Source organism: Bos grunniens, chromosome X (genome assembly GCF_055505025.1).
Source record: "Bos grunniens cultivar Pamir isolate PY7600 chromosome X, Bosgru_T2T1.0, whole genome shotgun sequence".
Taxonomy (NCBI): domain Eukaryota; kingdom Metazoa; phylum Chordata; class Mammalia; order Artiodactyla; family Bovidae; genus Bos; species Bos grunniens.
In genome coordinates, this window is record NC_141194.1 from 22,763,783 (window position 1) to 22,784,526 (window position 20,744).

Consider the following 20,744-nt stretch of genomic DNA (forward strand, 5'->3'; position numbering starts at 1 on the left):
ATTAAATAGACATCAGGATGGCAAAAGTGTGGCAAGGAAGGGTCAATTTTTTTGGCAGAAGCAAAATGGACTTTATCTACATGTGCCACAATGTTCACAGATTCTTTTGTTGTTCTGCCTGTACATACAAGTCAGCTTCAGTGTTTCTCTGATACTTGGGTTTAGTCCTTTTAGTGTGAGCTTCAATTTTGATGACAGACAACATTCTACTACAGGACATAGAAGACTTCCAAAAGTTTCTAATAATTCCTGAAACACTTATTATGCACATCCATACAAGTCTGAAAGTGTGAGTTGCTCAGTTGTGTCTGACTCTTTGCGACCCCTTGCACTGTAGCCCACCAGGCTTCTCTGTCCATGGAATTCTCCAGGTAAGAATACTGGAGTAGGTAGCCATTCCCTTCTCAGGGGATGTTCCTGACCCAGAGATCGAAGTCAGATCTCCTGCACTGCAGGCAGATTCCTTACTGTCTGAGCCACCTGGTAAGCCAGACACAACATAAAAAAGGTTTAACATTCCTTCTTACTTGGCAATGCTTCCCATGGTTAAATTTCATATAACCAATATTCTTAGTTCATTTTTTATTTAAATTTATTTATTTTAATTAGAGGCTAATTACTTTACAATGTTGTATTGGTTTTGCCATACATCAACATGAATCCACCACGGGTGTACATGTGTTCCCAATCCTGAACCCCTCTCCCACCTCCCTCACCATACCATCCCTCTGGGTCATCCCAGTGCACCAGCCCCAAGCTTCCTGTATCCTGCATCAAACCTGGACTGGCGATTTGTTTCTTATATGATATTATACATGTTTCAATGCCATTCTTCCAAATCATGCCCCCCCTCCCTCTCCCACAGAGTCCAAAAGACTTCTATACATCTGTGTCCCTTTTGCTGTCTCACATACAAGGTTATTGTTACCATCTTTCCAAATTCCATATATATGCGTTAGTATACTGTATTGGTGCTTTTCTTTCTGGCTTACTTCACTCTGTATAATCGGCTCCAGTTTCATCCACCTCATTAGAACTGATTCAAATGTATTCTTTTTAATGGCTGAGTAATACTCCATTGTATATATGTACCACAGCTTTCTTATCCATTCATCTGCTAATGGATATCTAGGTTGCTTCCATGTCCTGGCTATCATAAACAGTGCTGTGATGAACATTGGGGTACACATGTCTCTTTTTATAAGGAGAGAGAACAAATCTTTGAGATATTTCAGGGGCCCTCTGAAATATACCTCAAAGCTACTTCTAAGTCAAAAAGACATGTAGAATTTGATTTGGAGGACGCTTGTCAAAAATATCAAAGAGGCTTTAGAACACTTAGTCACATAGATCACTGGGAAAAAAATGCTTAGTTATCCATTTAACCAAAATAACAATTAAAGACTTCATAGGCAAATATAGGTTATCAGTACAGTTCAATTCAGTCGCTCAGTCGTGTCTGACTCTTTGCGACCCCATGAATCGCAGCACGCCAGGCCTCCCTGTCCATCACCAACTCCCGGAGTTCACTCAGACTCACGTCCATCCAGTCAGTGATGCCATCCAGCCATCTCATTCTCTGTCGTCCCCTTCTCCTCCTGCCCCCAATCCCTCCCAGCATCAGATCTTTTCCAATGAGTCGACTCTTCGCATGAGGTGGCCAAAGTACTGGAGATTCAGCTTTAGCATTATTCCTTCCAAAGAAATCCCAGGGCTTATCTCCTTCAGAATGGACTAGTTAGATCTCCTTGCAGTCCAAGGGACTCTCAAGAGTCTTCTCCAACACCACAGTTCAAAAGCATCAGTTCTTCGGTGCTCAGCCTTCTTCACACTCCAACTCTCACATCCATACATGACCACAGGAAAAACCATAGCCTTGACTAGACGGACCTTTGTTGGCAAAGTAATATCTCTGCTTTTCAATATGCTACCTAGGTTGGTCATAACTTTCCTTCCAAGGAGTAAGCGTCTTTTAATTTCATGGCTGCGGTGACCATCTACAGTGAATTTGGAGCCCAGAAAAATAAAATCTGACACTATTTCCCCATCTATTTCCCATGAAGTGATGGGACCGGATGCCATGATCTTCGTTTTCTGAATGTTGAGCTTTAAGCCAACTTTTTCACTCTCCTCTTTCACTTTCATCAAGAGGCTTTTGAGTTCCTCTTCACTTTCTGCCATAAGGGTGGTGTCATCTACATATCTGAGGTTATTGATATTTCTCCCGGCAATCTTGATTCCAGCTTGTGTTTCTTCCAGTCCAGCGTTTCTCATGATGTACTCTGCATATAAGTTAAATAAGCAGGGTGACAATATACTGCCTTGACGTACTCCTTTTCCTATTTGGAACCAGTCTGTTGTTCCATGTCCAGTTCTAACTGTTGCTTCCTGACCTCCATACAGATTTCTCAAGAGGCAGGTCAGGTGGTCTGGTATTCCCATCTCTTGAAGAATTTTCCACAGTTTATTGTGAGGTTCTGAATAAAATTTAGCTCTTTTAACATCCAGAGGACTAGGTTTACTTAAGCAATCATGGTCTGATAAAGATAAAACAAGATTACTCTCTCTCTCTTTCTCTCTCTCTCTCTCTCTATATATATATATAGTCAGATTCCTTTAAGGTAAAGAAAAACTTTAATAATTTCTTCTTACTAAGAACAAACTCATAGAAAAAATACAGTTTGTCCTTTTAACAGAGATAAAACCAAATTCCAATTTTATACCAGGTTACTTTTGATATTTAAACTCATTTACTTAATTAAATTGATCCCAATTTTATTTATTCCTGACCACATATAAAATTCCTTTCCAAAGATTTATTTTTTCACAAAACTTACAATTTTCTATGTCCATTTTAGTTTGTGCCTTGTTTTCTTTCCCATTTGGGAATAACCAGCCTTACTGAAAATCCCATGGATGGAGGAGCCTGGTGGGCTGCAGTCCATGGGGTGGCTAAGAGTCGGACACGACTGAGCGACTTCACTTTCACTTTTCACTTTCATGCGCTAGAGAAGGAAATGGCAACCCACTCCAGTGTTCTTGCCTCGAGAATCCCAGGGACGGGGAAGCCTGGTGGGCTGCCGTCTACGGGGTCGCACAGAGTCGGACATGACTGAAGTGACTTAGCAGCAGCAGCAGCAGCAGCCTTACAAAAAACGACTTTCTTTTTCCTTAACAAAAACATCTCCATACCATATAACTTTTATTACCACCAAACACATTCTATGTCTGTTATTATACTCAGTAGCCTTAACCACATATTAAACTTCTTAATCCTTTTAATTTTAATTTTTCTAGTGAAAATAAAGAAGTAATTTTTTTCCTTTTTTTAAATTTAAATTTATTTATATTAATTGGAGGCTAATTACTTTACAATATTGTATTGGTTTTGCATAAATCAACATGAATCCGCCACGGGAGTACATGTGTTCCCCATCCTGAACCCCCTCCCACCTCCCTCCCCATACCATCCCTCTGGGTCATCCCAGTGCACCAGCCCCAAGCATCCTGTTTCCTGCATTGAACCTGGACTGGCGATTTGTTTCTTTCTTAATTGTATTAATATTTTGTGGCTCGGCAAACTTAAAAATACACGTTATAATTTCCAGAAATATATAGAATAATCTTTCAATAAAGCATAAGGTACATTTATTAATAAACCAAAACATACTTAGTCTCTTGTAGTAACAGGTGAAATATATGCAAACTTAGACTTGTTCAACAATTAGTGTTTTAGTATTTTATCTTATTTGGAAATGACCAGAGAGTCAACAAATTTTCATCACTTAATTTAACTTAGCCAAACTCTAAGAGTATAAATTACCAAAGAGATTTAGGAAACAATTTGAGTAGACATATCACAAACGATTATTGTTAAAAAGTTCACCTAGAAAGTCCTATCTCATTTATATCTATTTAATTCTTTTGTTCTTAATAATCATACTTAGATTCCTCATGAAAATCTCATTAAAGCATTTAGTCATTATCTTAAGACCTTTTGACTCTTGTTTGTTTGTTTGTTCCCGACAAATGTTGCAACAGAGACATTAGCTCATTTGACTAGTAAACCCAGTAGAACAAAAGTTGGTTATCCATATTTTATTTTATGCTAACTCTGAAGATATACCCATATTAAACCAGTAAGCTTAAATTTAGCTTTTATTTACTCAAGATTATTCTAGCTCATATGAACTTGAAAAATATTTGGGTTGGTGTTTCTTAAACTTTAAGAATTTTTATATAAGCACGAGTTTTTGTAAGCCAATTAAATAGAGCTCTTTTACAAATATGATTTTGGCAACATAATCTGGAAGTAGAAAGATACGATATTTACAGTGTATACATATAGACATACAGACAGACAATTAGCTTAAAGTTTTCATTGTAAAACTTTAGTCATGAATCAGGCACAGTACAAAACTCACTAGTTTATAAATAACAACTGGAATTAATTAAGTATACTCATTCAGATGGCTAAAGTATTTTTCTTTGTTTGTGGAGAAAATTTTAAGACCAGTATTTTCCCTTGACAAGCAATTTTAAAGAGACTGTTTAGGCAAGGGGGTGTTTTAGCAGTATGTGTTTAAAGAGGTCCCTTTTTTTTTTTTTTAATTCTACAGACTGAGCTAACCCAGACTCATTCTCAGGTGCTGTGACCTGTGTTAACATTTGAAGGACATGACAGAATTTATAACTTCAAGGGGCAGAGACAGAAAATGTGTTTTCTTCTAGGAGTTTTGGAGCATATTTGTCTATTATCATAAGTATTTGAATAATTGCTATTAATTTTTTCCTTAAGTAAAGGAAAATTTTACTCTAATACCCTGGTTATTTATAATATCTACAAGCATTTTAGTAGGGATGGGCAAAGCCTTGGGACTTGTCAAGTTAGGTGTGTTTTGACTTGCTTCTAGAATCGTATTTCTGATTTTATATGTACAAGACAAAGACAGTTGTTTCTGTTAACCCTTGGCTCCAGCTGATTTGTTCTGAGATTATGTGTAGGAGGTACTGAAAATTTACTGAGGAAGCAGGGTTATTTTTAAGAAGGAGAATTTTGTTGGATTTTTGTTTAAGTTCTTTCATCATAATAAGGAATGTCTTAAGGGCAGTCATAATTTATTTTCCTTTCAATTTGATCCTCACATAAGTATCAATATGACAGATGTTTATGATGACAGCTCCCACAAAATGTTTTCCTTTTAAATACAGCCAATTTAAAGGATCCATCATCTGGCTATCGGCAAGTAGGCTCTTATATTAATTTCAAACAGCAACTCAAACCAGTAAGGTGTTTTTTTTTTATTGCTTAACCAAAGATGCAAGAAACATAATACAAGAGAGTATGTACCCCTCACAAAATCCAGAAAGTTCATTCCCAGAGTTAGTCAAAAAAGTAAAAGCGTTTTGTTGCTACAGGTGGTATGAATGATGTAGTGAAAACAAGCTCTGTAGTGTCCCACAAAACGTGGGGCACTCCAGCCATAAGCTCACTAATTCATGACACCAGGCAGGCACTACTGGCATGAGGCTTTCCAGTGCTAACAAGAAACACAAGCTGAGACGACAAATGCCCTTTATGGACCAGGACCCCTTATGACAACCCCCCCTGAGAGCTGGCCCAACCAGACAAAGGGAGTGCTGCTGGTGACTTCATGTCTTGGAACTCCAGTCTATTCAACAAGCCACCAGATATACCCCAGTAAATGTATCTCCTGGATGGCAGAGATCAGACAGAATATTCTCACTGGACAAAATGATGAGCTCTCAAGATATAAAAGAAGATGGAAGGTAAAGTCTCATCTGGTTTTTAGTTATGGGAACCACAGCAAAGTTTGTCTAAATAGACGCAGGTCTGGTGAGAATTGCTAACTCATCACTCTGTGAGGCTGGCTTGAACAGCAGGCTTATAGAGCCTATGCCTGCTGTCCTGCCCTATGGTTCCTGCTCCTTATGACAAATGACACAACAGACAAAGTAAAACAGTGACCATGTTTGAGAAGAAAAGAATCCCTAAGTTTCCCTAAGTCCAAGGAACTAGCTACGCAAATATTATCTCCTGCTAATCTAAATTTAGAGAGAAAAAAGGGACTCTGACTACTTTGCCTCACATCAGACCTTGAAGGCAGAGATCTGGGGGACTGACATGATAAGACATCTTACCTTCTGCGGCCTTTGTCAGATGTCCCAGGATCTCTCAGTAGCAGCAGTCTCAGGATGAGAAACCTCCTGGCTGGCTTGCCAACTGTCAGGGAGAGAGAAATTTATGCCTCTATGCCTCTTGGGTTCCTGTGATTGGACTAATAATAAAATTGACACAGACAGATTAACCGGAGAAGAAGAAACAAATTGTAATTCATGTGCACGAGGGTGTCTTAGAAATGGGACCTGAAGAAGTGGCCAAAGCAGGCAGCTTTTATATGTTTCATACCTAGAAACAATACATTTTTGAGGAATGGACAGGACAAATAAACGTAAGTTTTGAGGGCTCAATTAGTGAAGAATCTAAACAGAATTTGAGCTTGGGGTAGTAAATTAAAGACATTTGTGTATACAGACTTCTCTGACTGAATTCTCTATTTTTGGCTATCGGGATGTTCTTCTACCTCCAGATGCAGGCAGTGCATCTTTCATATGACAGACACATTTCCTGCTTTCAGGGAGACAGAAAAGAGGGTCAAAATATTACTCCTGCAATGGCCTTTTCTTAAGTAACCTGAATACAAGGTAATCAACATGTCACTGTGGCATATTTTGGTGCAACCTGCATTGAGCCCCAACAGGTGAGATGCACAAGAGCCACTCTGTTGACTCTTTCTGCCTTGAACTGGTAGAGCCAAATCCCAATGCACTAATAGAGCATTTTAATTGGGTTATCTTGAGTAATTCGGCAAATTCAAAGAGGAGGCTAGATTTTGGTGGGGAAGAAACAAATAAAAATAGACATGGTTTAGATAGAAGGGAAACTGGAAAGGACTAAAAGAGTTGGTACATGACAAAATTCCAGGAACTTTGAGTTGCTTCCAGGTAGGGAAAAAAAAAAAAAGAAAAGAAAACCTCCACACCAAAATTAAATAATAAATGCTCTAACGTGGAAAAGATACTTAAGTTTACTTGCTAAAGCAAAATTTTGACTGATTTGGTATTGTTCTGTCTGAGAGTGCTGCATTTCCCCTGACATATGCTGGATTTAAGAAAACATTCCTACACAGGAGGGTGATATTGTCTAGGTAAAAATATTAACTGCCATTCATGAAACATGCAATATTTGCCAAGATTTTGATGGGTGCTTTATACACAATACATACATTCCCACAGTCATACAGTTGAGTTCAGTTCAGTCGCTCAGTCGTGTCCGACTCTTTGAGACGCCATGAATTGCAGCACTCCAGGCCTCCCTGTCCATCACCAATTCCCAGAGTTCACTCAGACTCACGTCCATCTAGTCCGTGATGTCATCCAGCCATCTCATCCTCTGTCGTCCCCTTCTCCTCCTGCCCCCAATCCCTCCCAGCATCAGATCTTTCCCAGTGAGTCAACTCTTTGCATGAGGTGGCCAAAGTATTGGAGTTTCAGCTTTAACATCATTCCTTCCAAATAACACAGTCATACAAGTTAGGGTTTATCAAATTCATTCGGCAGATGAAGAACTTGCATTATTCTCATATTCACAAGGTGGTAAGTAACAGAGCTAGACTAGACTCCTGGTCTCAATGTCTCTAGGGCACACTCTTGTCTACCACTCCCACCCTGAAGTTGACCTTGTGTATTTTTACTCACTTTTCTTCTCTCTATTCTTGAATATATTTCAGGTGATTGAAGGAACAATAAAAATAAAAAGCAGTGTGTGCCCAAAGTACTGGATTGAAATACATAACCAGGGCAATAAGAAAACCCAAATAAGTGAGGGGTATGAATAATGAAAAGAAGCTTACTACCTGGTAACAATATGATCATTTATATGTGCAGTGTCAGTTAACCATGAAATAGGGGAATCTCATGAAATTATCAGGCTCAGCCCACTTCTGTAGTATGTAAGTCTCATAGAATAGAAGTTGTATCGGAAGCCAAGTCTGGGTGGTAAAGAGAAGAAAGAAATCAGCATGTTTTTTGCTTTGTTCTCTGAAAGCTCAACTCCAATCTAAGTCCTCTACCTGGCACTTCAGCTTCTCTATCTTACATCACTCCTGGGACACAGACCCACTGCCATCAAGACTCACAGTGGAGATGGTACTTAGGAATTTGCATGGATATGACTTTTACAAAGAAGCCATTCATTAAAGAGACAGGATCTGAGACAGGACTCGGGTGCAGGACTGGAGAACACCACCCAATCGTTTAGGGAGTCCTGCAGGGACAACCCCGTACCTACTCTTAGACCTGTGCCATCAGGCAGCTTCCTACAAGGAAGGTCTCAAGTAGGTGAGGACCTCGTTGTAAGGACAGTAACAGAATGAAGTGCCCAAGGTCCTGAAAGGAGTGTAATTGAGTGTAATTGTAATTGAGTGTAATTGTGGGAGTGTAATCACGCCCACAAAGCCCTGACGCTCTGGTGGAGGAAGATTCCTTCCCAGAGGCTATCCGGGAGGTGAGGACCTTGGTTGAAGTGGGTGGCCCCAGTTTAGAGGGGGAAGAAGACCCTAAAAAGGGTCTGAGAGAGGAAATTCAGGTGCAAAGTCTGAACAAGGCCCTGGTTGTTGCTCTCAGAGGACCCAAGCATGGCAGTCAGGTAGAGGTGAGCCTTCCTTTTCTATATGATAGATTAGGAGCTCGACCACCTTGCCCTGAAGGAATTTGAGGAGGCAACTCTGAGTGAGGTCTGAGGGGACCTCCACCCCAGAACAGTGAAGTGGCACAGGACTTGTGGTTCCGTCAATCTTAGGAAGACCCAAACAGGACGATCAGGCTGATTTCTTTGAGGAGGGTCTCTGAGACTGTGAGGGTGTTGGTTTTTTAGGGGAGGGGCCTCAAGATAGCAGACGAAAGCATTCTAGGGTGGCCAGGAGTTGGGATGAAGGCCCTATGTGAGGACAGAGGGAATTCCTGCCCTGCTGGCAGCCTGGCGTGTCTGTGCAACTGGTGATGTGATGACTGACACTCATTTTCTCTTATAGTATTTCAAGGATGGAATGGTGAAGGGATGGCAGGCAGGGGGAGAGGCAGGAAGGCAGCATGTGGGGCGAGTGAAAGATTTTATTTATAAGGGGTAGTTTATTCCCCCACAGTAGGAGGATTTCCAGATCTTTCCAGGAGTTGTATGGGGTACAAAAGAATCCATCTGCTATTCTCAGCCTTAGAGACCATGGGAAAGTGGGGGAACCCTCAAATGTTACTGGGTTGTTGTTTCAGCAGAGGCTGGCAGGAAGACAGAAAACCCAGACCATGCAAAGGGTCAAAGGAAAGATTGAAAGGACTACCAATCATTGAATCAGTTCAATTCAATTTGGTCACTCAGTCATGCCTGACTCTTTGTGACCCCATGGACTGCAGCATGCCAGGCTTCCCTGTCCATCACCAACTCCCAGCACTTAATTAAAACTCATGTCCATGGAGTTGGTGATGCCATCCAACCATCTCACCCTCTGTCGTCCACTTTTCCTCCCGTCTTCAATATTTCCCAGCATCAGGGTCTTTTCCAATGAATCAGTTCTTCCCATAAGGTGCCCAAAGTATTCACCTTCAGCATCAGTCCCTCCAATCAATATTCAGGACCAATTTCCTGTAGTTTTGACTTGTTTAATCTCCTTGCAGTCTAAGGGACTCTCAAGAGTCTTCTCCAACACCACAGTTCAAAAGCATCAATTCTCTGGTGCTCAGTTTTCTTATAGTCCAACTCTCACATCCATACAGTTCAGTTCAGTCGCTCAGTTGTGTCCAACTCATTGCAACCCCATGAATCACAGCACGGAAGGCCTCCCTGTCCATCACCAACTGTCGGAGTTCACTCAAACTCATGTCCATCGAGTCGGTGATGCCATCCAGCCATCTCATCCTCTGTTGTCCCCTTCTCCTCTTGCCCCCAATCTCTCCTAGCATCAGGGTCTTTCCCAATGAGTCAACTCTTCGCATGAGGTGGCCAAAGTATTAGAGTTTCAGCTTCAGCATCAGTCCTTCCAATGAACACCCAGGACTGGTCTCTTTAGGATGGACTGCTTGGATCTCCTTGCAGTCCAAGGGACTTGCAAAAGTCTTCTCCAGCACCACAGTTCAAAAGCATCAGTTCTTCGGTGCTCAGCTTTCTTTATAGCCCAACTCTTACATCCATACATGACTACTGGAAAAACCATAGCCTTGACTAGATAGACCTTTGGTGGCAAAGTAATATCTCTGCTTTTCAATATGCTCTCTAGGTTGGTCACAGGTTTTCTTCCAAGGAGTAAGCATCTTTTACTTGCATGGCTGCAATCACCATCTGCAGTGATTTTGGAGCCCCAAAAAATAAAGTCTGACACTGTTTCCACTGTTTCCCCATCTATCAGCCATGAAGTGGTGCTACCAGATGCCATGATCTTAGTTTTCTGAATGTTGAGATTTAAGTCAACTTTTTCACTCTCCTCTTTCACTTTCATCAAGAGGCTTTTTAGTTCCTCTTCACTTTCTGCCATCAGGGTGGTGTCATCTGCATATCTGAGGTTATTGATATTTCCCCCGGCAAACTTGATTCCAGCTTGTGATTCTTCCAGCCCAGCGTTTCTCATGATGTTCTCTGCATATAAGTTAAATAAGCAGGGTGACAGTATACAACCTTGATGTACTCCTTTTCCTATTTGGAACCAGTCTGTTGTTGCATGTCCAGTTCTAACTGTTGCTTCCTGACCTCCATATAAGTTTCTCAAGAGGCAGGTCAGGTGGTCTGGTACTCCCATCTCTTTCAGAATTTTCCACAGTTTGTGGTGATCCACACAGTCAAAGGCTTTGGCATAGTCAATAAAGCAGAAATAGATGTTTTTTCTGGAACTCTCTTGCTTTTTTGATGATCCAGCGGATGTTGGCAATTTGATCTCTGGTTCCTCTGCCTTTTCTAAAACCAGCTTGAACATCTGGAAGTTCATGGTTCACATACTGCTGAAGCCTGGCTTGCAGAATTTTGAGCATTACTTTTCTAGTGTGTGAGATGAGTGCAGTTGTGAGGTAGTTTGAGCATTCTTTGGCATTGCCTTTCCTTGGGATTGGAATGAAAACTGACCTTTTACATACATGACTACTGGAAAAACCATAGCTTTGACTAGATGGACCTTTACAGCAAAGTAATGTCTCTGCTTTTTAATATGCTATCTAGTTTGCTCTTAGCTTTTCTTCCAAGGAGCAAGCGTCTTTTAATTTCATGGCTGAAGTCACCATCTGCCATGATTTTGGAGCCCAAGAACATAAAGTCTCTCACTGTTTCCATTGTTTCCCCATCTATTTGCCATGAAGTGATGGGACTGGATGCCATGATCTTAGTTTTTTAAATGTTGAGTTTTAAGCCAACTTTTTCACTCTCCTCTTTCACCAAGAGGCTCTTTAGCTCTTCTTTGCTTTCTGCCATAAGGGTGGTGTCATGTATGTATCTGAGGTTATTGATATTTCTCCCAGCAACCTTGATTACAGCTTGTGTTTCATCCAGCCTGGCATTTCAGATAAGTTAAATAAGCAGAGTGACAATAGATCACAAAAAATCTAGGCCCCACATTTTTCATTCGGAACTTGCAGGCTCAGGGCAGGACTGTCAGACTGAGGCTGACAATCCACATCAAATCTGAGAGAGAAGAGTATGAGGTTAGTCTGACGTTGCAGCCACCAGTCAGCAGAGGGGAAGTATACCAGGTACTGCCTGGAGACCAGGTGAGCATCCTTAACGAGAACTGAGGACCCAAGCACCCCTAAAGGAGTGGGTTCCACATAGCTCTCAGTTGGGTATCCTCTGACAGAGAGAAGGGCTAAGGAACCAATTCACTTCTTCCTCTGGGGTGTCAGGGAACTGCTGACTTTGGTTTGAGGTGTCAGCTTCAAAGCATCAGAAAAGAGGAGGCTCTAGACCTGCCAACAATTGACTATATGAGTATGATGACCCTGACTATAAACTGAGAATACCCTCAAACCCAGAAGCGAGGCTCCCTACTGCCAGCCCCTGCTGTCACCCTAGTATACCCCTAGCAGGGTTGGCAGGCTGCATTCTAAGGCTCTAATATCCTGTACAGTTTTCTCAGGGGACAGGCTGATCAAAACAGAAGCCTTGAGAGGTCCTCGACCAGTGCCCCCAAGGACCCTGCAGAGGTGGCTTTGGTTAAAGCCAAGGTGGAATCTCCCTGCTGAGGTGCTTACAGCGTCTTATTCTCCTTCCTCCAGGTGCCCACGTCTTCTGAGCTCCTGTCTATACTCCTTCCTGCTGTCCCTGACCATGCCTCGAAGTAAGAAGAGTAAGGCCCGTGGTGGTGATAAATGTCCCCAAGCCCAAGGCAAGACCCAGAGTTGTGGTGGTGCTCAGGCCATAGCAACAGCAGAAGAGGAGTCCACTACCTCCTCTCTTCAGTGTGAAGATATTACCCAGAGTCTGCCTGGTGCTGAGTCATGTAGCACTTCCCGGGAGCGTCAAAGAGTACCGACCATCGCCACTACTGCTCTCTTTTCTTACACTAGATCTTGTGAAGCATTTGATGGCCAATAAAAGTATACAGCACTTGCCTATGAGGTCCCACCCTTCACTGAGACCCCAGGAACTGACTGTTTAACCAGGAAACCTAGCTTGTTGGAGCAGTTCCTTCTGTACAAGTATAAAATGAAGCAGCTCATGGTGAAGGAAGATATCCTGAAGATTATCCACCAAAGCCACCATGACCGATTTGCTGAGATTCTCAAGAGAGCCTCTGAACGCACTGAGCTAGTCTTTGCAGTAGATCTGAAGGAAGTCGACTCAGTTGTTCCCTGCTATAATCTGGTCAGCAAATTGAAACTCCCCAACAATGGGAGGGTGCGTGGCAGAAGGGGTTTACCCAAGACTGGTGTCCTGATGAATCTCCTGGGTATGATCTTCCTGAAGGGCAACTGTGCCCCTGAGGAAGACATCTGGAAATACCTGGGTACGATGCGAGTATATGCTAGAAGAAAGCACATTATCTATGGAGAGCCCAGAAAGCTCATCACCAAAGATTTAGTGAGGCTGAAGTACCTGGAATACCACCAGGTTGCCAACAGTGATCCTCCACCTTATGAGTTTCTCTGGGGCTCAAAAGCACATCTTGAAACCAGCAAGATGAAAGTCCTGGAATTTTTGGCAAAGGTCAATGATGCTGTTCCCAGTGACTTCCCCGCTTATTATGAAGAAGCTTTGCGAGATGAAGAAGAGAAAGCCCAAGGCATGCATGCAGCCAGGCCTGACACTACTGTCAAAGTCAGTACCTCCCAGGGACATGCTCAATATTATCATCCCACCCATAAGGAAGTATGTGAAGTTTTTACCCCGAGCCAGGAAAATATAACATCACAATAGGGATTATATTATTGGAAATGTGAAAGAATCCCATAGTAAAATAGTTAGGATAATGGAATAGAAAAAAAGTAAAATATGGTCAATGTTAGTTTTTCTTGTTCCTTTTAGTCTTTAGCTTTGTTAAAGTAATTGATCTGTGCTCTGAGTTCCTTAGCTTCTTCAAGAAAGTAAGAGAAGTAAAATACTAGTAAAGTAACCTTGTGTTTATTGGCTCTTTTATTCATCAAACATTGAGAATATGCTCTTGGGAAGGCTCAGTGCTAGTACTGGGGATGCTAATATAAAGAAAACCCAGCCTCTACTCACAGAATTTTAGAGCTTATGAGTTACACTCATATGAGTAAGATACTGAAATATTCTCTATGACTTATACATAAAGTAAAAAGAATGGTTGAAGTGGAGGGTATTCCTTATGATGGCCCTGCCTGCCTGGCTGCTCAATCACTTAAGTCATGTGTGACCCCATGGATGATAGCCCACCATGCCCCTCTGGTACATGAAATTTTCCCAGAAAGAATACCGGAGTGGGTTGCAATGCCCTCCTCCTGGCGATCTTCCCGACCCAGTGATTGAACCCACATCTCCTGTTCCTCCTGCATTGCAGGAGGATTCTTGGCCACTGGGTGATGGCAGTTAAGTGTAAATTTCCTGAGTAAGGCAGTTTGGGACTTTAGGAAACTATGAGTCCTCACTGGAATGTAATTTTCATTGCTGTTGTGTGGTGGGGTAGTTGAGATCCTGAAGTGATGAGTAGAGGCCAAACCTTCCAACAGCTGATAGAAAAAACCCTGTATCAGTCTGCCCAGGCTGCTGTAACAACACCATAGATAGGGTGGCTTAAACAACAGACATTTATTTTTCACAGTTACAGAAGTTGGGAAGGCCACAATCAGTGTGCCAGTGGATTCTGTTCCTGGTGAGAGCTCTGTTTCTGGCTACCTTCTCTCTGTCCTCACATGATGGAGGGAGAGAATTCTGGTCTCTATTGCTCTTCTTCTAAGATACCTGATTGCATCATAGGTGCCCAATCCTCATGACCTCATCTAAACCTAATTATCTCCCTAAACTTTCACCTTCAAATACAATTACATGGACACGGTGGGAAGGAGAAAGTGGTTAGGGCTTCAACACATGAATTTTGCCAGGGACACAAACATCTGGTCTATAATGGCAAACTGCTGCTACAAATTATTTTGGGATTGTGGATAAACTATAGAAAAATCTCCACCAGGGGCAGGAAAGGAAGGTGTCCTTTGCTCTCGTTCTAGTGCAGATGAACACAGTGTGCAAACTAGGTATTGTAGGCACATTATTTCCTGGGAGTTTCTGAAAAATAATGGAGACGTTCCCCTTAGGTGAGATGCCAAGAAACCACTGTGCTGGCACTGCCCCAAACTGGGAGAGCCAGGGTCTGATCCATTATAAAGGCATTTTAACTAGGTTATCTTAAGTAGAGTTTGGCAAACTCTTGAGGGATAGCTTTCTTACGAGAGTGTAATGAATGTAAACAGAGCTGGTTTGGATGCAAGGGCACCTGGAAGGGATGGTAGGGTTAATCTCTTAGATAGACCACATCTAGGAGCATGAGCTGTACCCAGCTAGGGGCAACAACTCCATACCTAAATTAAATGCTCAAATGGGTAAAGTTAGTTTTGCCAGCTAGAGAGACTTTTTGGTTGATTCAGTATTCTTTTTCTAAGAAAATTACATATTTGAAATTTCCTGAGTTAAACATTCCAAGGGAGGTAAATGGTATCATCTGAGATCAAAATAATATAAATTACTGCTATTCTTTAACTATTGGGTGATATTTGCTGGTCCTCTTGCCATGTGATTTATATATGGTACATACATTTCATCCATCTTACAAGATAGGGCTTACCAAACTCAGCAGATGAAGAACTCACAGTTTTCTCAAGTTCACAAGACTGGTTATTAGCAGAGCTGGGAACAGACTCCTGGTCTGAATTTGTCCACAGGCCATACTGTTTCATTCTTCCCAGCCTGGGGCATACCTGTCTCTTAATTCACTTCTCTTTGCACTATGTATCTCAAATAATAAAAAGGCCCTTGAAGTTAAAGTGCTAAAAGCAAGTCTACTGAAGGGGAGAGTGAATATGAGAATAGATCAGTATGTGGGAACTGTCCCTGGGTTTCATTTTCCTAGGATCCTACTGAGAGCTAGCTCTGTCCAGAAACTAGTATTTTGTTTAGCTCCAGTTCTTTCCACCATTACAGCATCCTCTCCTCTCCTGACCCCAGAATTCCCCAGTGTGTCCTCCTTCCAGCTCTGGAACCTGACCTCCTGCTGACTAGTTCTTCTCTGCAGCCTCTTCTGAGGGCTGCACTCTGCTCAGTGGAGTTGACAGTCCATATCTTCTGCTATCCCTGCCCCCCTACCCCCCACCTTATAGCATCGCAACTCCCTGGATATCACTTCCTTTATCATGGATGTGTACCATCTTTATTTTTCTATTTATGTGGTAATTTGGAGATCTTTATTTCTCTAACTGTCTCTCTGTATCACTGTCTCTGTCTTTGTCTCTCTCTTTTCATTATTTTTCAAATATTGTCTGTTTTAATAGACGGTTTAAATAGCTTCTGAGTACATTTATGTATCACTTGTTTATACATTTATTGCTGTGTATCAAGTTTGCAAGTAGGAATTTCTATATTTTGTGAATCAAAGTGGGACATTTTCATTCTTATTTTTTGATTTGGAATGGGTAACATGACATTGGAATAGGTGTTACTTTAGAAAAGTAAAGTATGTCGGTAGAAAAATTGTTGGGATCAAGAAATAGAGCAAAATAAAGTAAAAGATTGTCACTTCCTGTCTTCCTTATCTTTAGTCTGTTGTACAGTAAAAATTAAATGATACATACCTGCATTTGTTTAGCTTAGCTAAGAATTTAGGAGAAATTAAATCTTAATAAATTAGATACTATGCTCCTGGGCTCATTTATTCCCTTAACACCAATTGGGCATCTGCTCTTTGGAATACACTGTGTTATTTCTGGGTGCTAGGATCTGTGTGTCTAACAGCCGTCATCTTACAATGAAGATGGTAAGATATTATGGTAAACCAGAGGGCAATTAAAAAGAGAGTGAGGGAGTTGAGGTCTAGATAAATGCAATGAAGTGGAAGCTAAGTTTAAATGCTCCAAGCTACGTCCACTTGGGAAATTGCAAGCTCTTCAGACTAAAGTTTAAGTTTAGTTATGTCCTGGGGAGTTTAGTGGGAGTGAGGAACAAAGGCCAGCTCTGTGCAAGATGTATCTCAGAATGGAGAGACTTAAGCTTGGAGCACAATGACACCTTTATCACTGGATATATTGACACCTTTATCATTATGTAATTCCCTTCTTAATCCCTGATACCTTTCTATGCTCTGAACTCTGCTCTGTCTGTAATTAGTACAGCCACTCCCACTTTATTTTGATTACTGTTACCAAGGTATATCCTTCTCTGTTCCTTTACTTTAATCTGTGCGTCTTTGTATTTAAAGTGGGTTTCTTTCTTTAAACAACATATTGTTTGGGTTTGGTTTTGGGTCCACACTGATAATCTCTGCCTTTTAATTGGTGATTTTAGACTGTTGATATGCAAAGTAATTATTGATGTGATTGGGTTAATATCTACCATATTTGTTACTGTTTTGTATTTGTGGCCTTTTTTTTCCCTCTTGTTTTTGTTTTATACTCTTTTTGCTCTGTTTGTGGTTTTTAGGCTAATTAGCTTGATTGGGGTATCATTTCACAATATACATATATATCAATATCACATTTCATACCTTAAATATATATAATGTTTATTGGTCATTCATATTAATACCTCAGTAAAACTGGAAAAAATTAGTTGAGCTTTTATGGGATTCCAATTTCTATACTTTAGCATATCAATTATTTTAAAAAAATTATTTTCAGTGGTGGCCCTAATGTTTGTAATACACATTTACACCTAATTCAAGATCACTTTGCAATAACCCTCTATTATTTTACGTATAGTGCAAGTAGCTCATAATCACAGAGTAGTCCTAATTATACCCTGCTGTCCCTTGATTATTTCTCTTATTAATTTTGCTTGTACATAGGCCATAATTGGACTTCCCAGGTAGCACTAGTGGTAAAGAACCCACCTGCCAATGCAGGTTAGATGTAAGATGCAGGTTCGATCCCTGGGTCGGGAAGATCCCCTGGAGAAGGGCACAGCAATCCACTCCAGTATTCTTGACTGGAGAATCCCATGGACAGAGGAGACTGGCAGGCTACAGTCTATAGGGTCTTACAGAGTCGGACATGAGTGAAGCAACTTAGCACACATGCAGGCCATAATCATCTAAAACATTGTTGTAATTATTGTTTTGAACAAACTGATACCTGTTAGATCAATTATGAATGAGAAAAATATGTTTTCTTTCACTTCCATTTATTCTACCTCTAATTCTCTTCTCTTTAGAAGGATTCAATATCATTTTCATTCTTTTTGAAAAATTTCCTTTATTTCTTACAAGGTCGATCTACTAGTAACAAGTCTCTTCAATTTTTGTTTGTCTGGAAAAGTCTCTATTTGTTCTTCCCTTTTGAGGGATAATTTTTCAGGATAGAGAATTCCTATATATTTTCCTCTCAACACTTAAATGTTGAGAGGAAAAAATACTCCCCTTTTTTCTGATGTGTATGGTTTCTGAGGAATAGTCAAACATAACTCTTATCTTTGCTCTTCTACAGATAGGCTGTTTTTCCTCTGGCTTCTTTTAAAATTTATCTTTATCTTTGATTTTCTGCAGTTTGATGTGTGGGTTTTTTTTTTTTTGTTTGTTTGTTTGTTTTTGTTTTTTTGACACCATCAAGTGGTTCTCTAATTCTCAGCAGACAGTGACTGGGTGTCCTACAAATATAACTCAATTCTGACACTGTCTACCTGGAGAATGCATCACAGACCCCAGGTTAAAGGTTCAGTCCTACAAGACTGACTCTACTTCAAATGCCAGTCACAGGTCCCAAGTAGCTACTTGTCCTTCTGACCTACTGGCTACAAAGTTCACAAGCGATTCACAGTCCTACACTCCTCTTAAACTGGACTGGATGGCTATGTGGAATTGGAATTATTTCCCTTGTCCCATATAGAAGGATAGAGAAGGCTAGAGCTAGGTATTTTATTTCTCCCAAGCCAGTCTGGCTCTGATAAAACTTCAATAGATTAGGCTCTGATAATATAATTTCTCCTGAGGGCAGGTTTTGTTAAGGACAGAGTGTTCTGGCATATGTCAGCTGATTACTTTTTCCTCTACCTGCAAGAAGCCCAAAGGGATTTTTTTTAGTCTTAACTGTGAGAATCTGGTAACACTCCTGGATGTAAAATTCACAAAATGTAAAGAATTTTTAACTCTCAGACTTTTCCACAATGAGCTGCCTAGAAATTTCTCAATTATAGTTTAGATTTTCCTACCCTGGCACTGGTTCCCATTGAGGTTTCTGTTTTTTAAATTCTGATTCTCTGTATTGACCTGACAGCCCTTCCAATTAGAGGGGCAGCAGTTTTCTCTGTGGTCTCACCTCTCTGGCTGATGTAAAAAGATTTATTGATTTTTTTCAGCTTTTTATTTGTTGTCAGGATGGAATGACAACTTCTAAGTGACTCACATGCCAGAGAGGAAACTGTAACTTTATTATTTCAATTATTCTTTCTGCCCCTTTCTCTACTCTGAGACTTATTTTACATATGATTTCATAACTGATGATGTTCCACAAGTCTCTTAGGCATTTCTCATTTTCCTTATTTATTTTACTTTCTGTTCCTCAGATTATATAATCTCAATTGACCTGTCTTCTGGTGAGTCTTTCTTTGGCCTGCCCGAATCCCCTACTGAATCCCTCTAATGTATTTTTTATTTCTGTTACTGTACTTTTCAACTCCAGAATTTCTATTTTGTTCATTTTAATAATTTTAAAATCTTGGTTGCTGGTCTTCATTTGGGGAAACAGAATTCTTAGTTTCCTTTAGTTCTTTGTACATGGTTTCCCTTACCTCTTTCATAATATTTAAATGGCTGATTTAAGGTCTTTGTTTAGTAATTTCAATATCTGGGCTTCCTCTTGTACAGTTTCTATTAATCTCCTTTTTCTCTACTTTTTTTCATTGCATCAGTTCAGTTCAGTTCAGTCACTCAGTCGTGTCTGACTCTTTGCGACCCCATGAATCGCAGCACGCCAGGCCTCCCTGTCCATCACCAACTCCCGGAGTTCATCCAGACACACGGCCATCGGCTCAATGATGCCATCCAGCCATCTCATCCTCTGTCGTCCCCTTCTCCTCCTGCCCCCAATCCCTCCCAGCATCAAAGTTTTTTCCAATGATACCTCATGGTTTTTTCTTGAAAACAACACATTTTGAGTATTATAATGTGTTAACTTTGAAATCAAATTCTTCCCCCATTCACGGCTTATTTTTGCTTCTTCTTATGGTTTCTGTTTGTTTGCTTCATTAATTTTCTGAACTCACTTTTTAAGATATGTGTTCTTTGTAATGAGTGGTCACTGACTCTGTTCAATTAGTTGATTGATCAGCTAGTGACTTGACAGAAATTTCTTAATGCCTGAAATAAAAAATATAAATCACCTCCATTCTTTGCAGATGGGCGATATGTGTTTGTGTTGGAGCATGCCTTCTACAATCAGTTGGGCAGTCTGCAACTTTGCTTATACTTTTGCTTGCACAGAGTCTAACTGTGAGCCTTAGGTAAGAGACTAGGGCCTTCCAGGTATATTTTTTTAGCATTAGCTAGTTCTGGGCATTCATATGATACTCCAGATTCTCAGAAATATATAGTAGCTTTAGAAAGCTCCTTTCCTCCAAAGCATCTCATTCTTTATCTTTCTTGCCATGCCTTTTGGTTTGTCTGTGATTTGTTCCAACTATTATCTTTCAGGCCTCAGTGGCTTATACCCTTAGCTCTAAATATTTCTGATAAACATTTTGCAGTAAAATGCCTCTTCCCTGGGAGAGTTTAGAAAAATAAAGGAGTCCTTTGAACGCATCCTTCAGGGAGCCATTGGATAGGCCAAAACAACCACAATTCCCTCTGAACAGGCCACTTTGCCCTCTCTAAAATAAGGAACCCATATCTGGAAAATTGGCTCCCTTCCTTAAGGACAGTACTCATTGGAGGAGCCAGGTAAGAGGTAGGTGAAAATTCCATGAAGTTTGCTTATCAAGATTCAGGCTCCCCCTTTTTCTTCTAATCAATGACTTTATCTTTCTTTTTTAAATTGAA

At 40.7% G+C, this 20,744-nt stretch overlaps 1 long non-coding RNA gene and 1 pseudogene across 5 annotated transcripts in view; one reads left to right on the top strand and one right to left on the bottom strand.

Moving 5' to 3' along the window:
- Positions 1-5,286: 5,286 nt before the first annotated feature.
- LOC147339943 (uncharacterized) overlaps positions 5,287-20,744 on the bottom strand; it is a 97,989-nt gene continuing 82,531 nt past the window's right edge. For 2 of the 4 annotated variants that reach the window (XR_015158533.1, XR_015158530.1), the window contains one exon: positions 5,287-6,244. This is a non-coding gene — a long non-coding RNA (uncharacterized LOC147339943). The remainder of the gene's footprint in view (positions 6,245-20,744) is intronic. The other 2 variants (XR_015158528.1, XR_015158522.1) reach the window with 1 other exon arrangement.
- On the top strand, positions 12,284-15,020 carry LOC147339944 (melanoma-associated antigen B5-like; annotated as a pseudogene). Its single transcript, XR_015158515.1, has one exon. The product of XR_015158515.1 is annotated as a melanoma-associated antigen B5-like (transcript).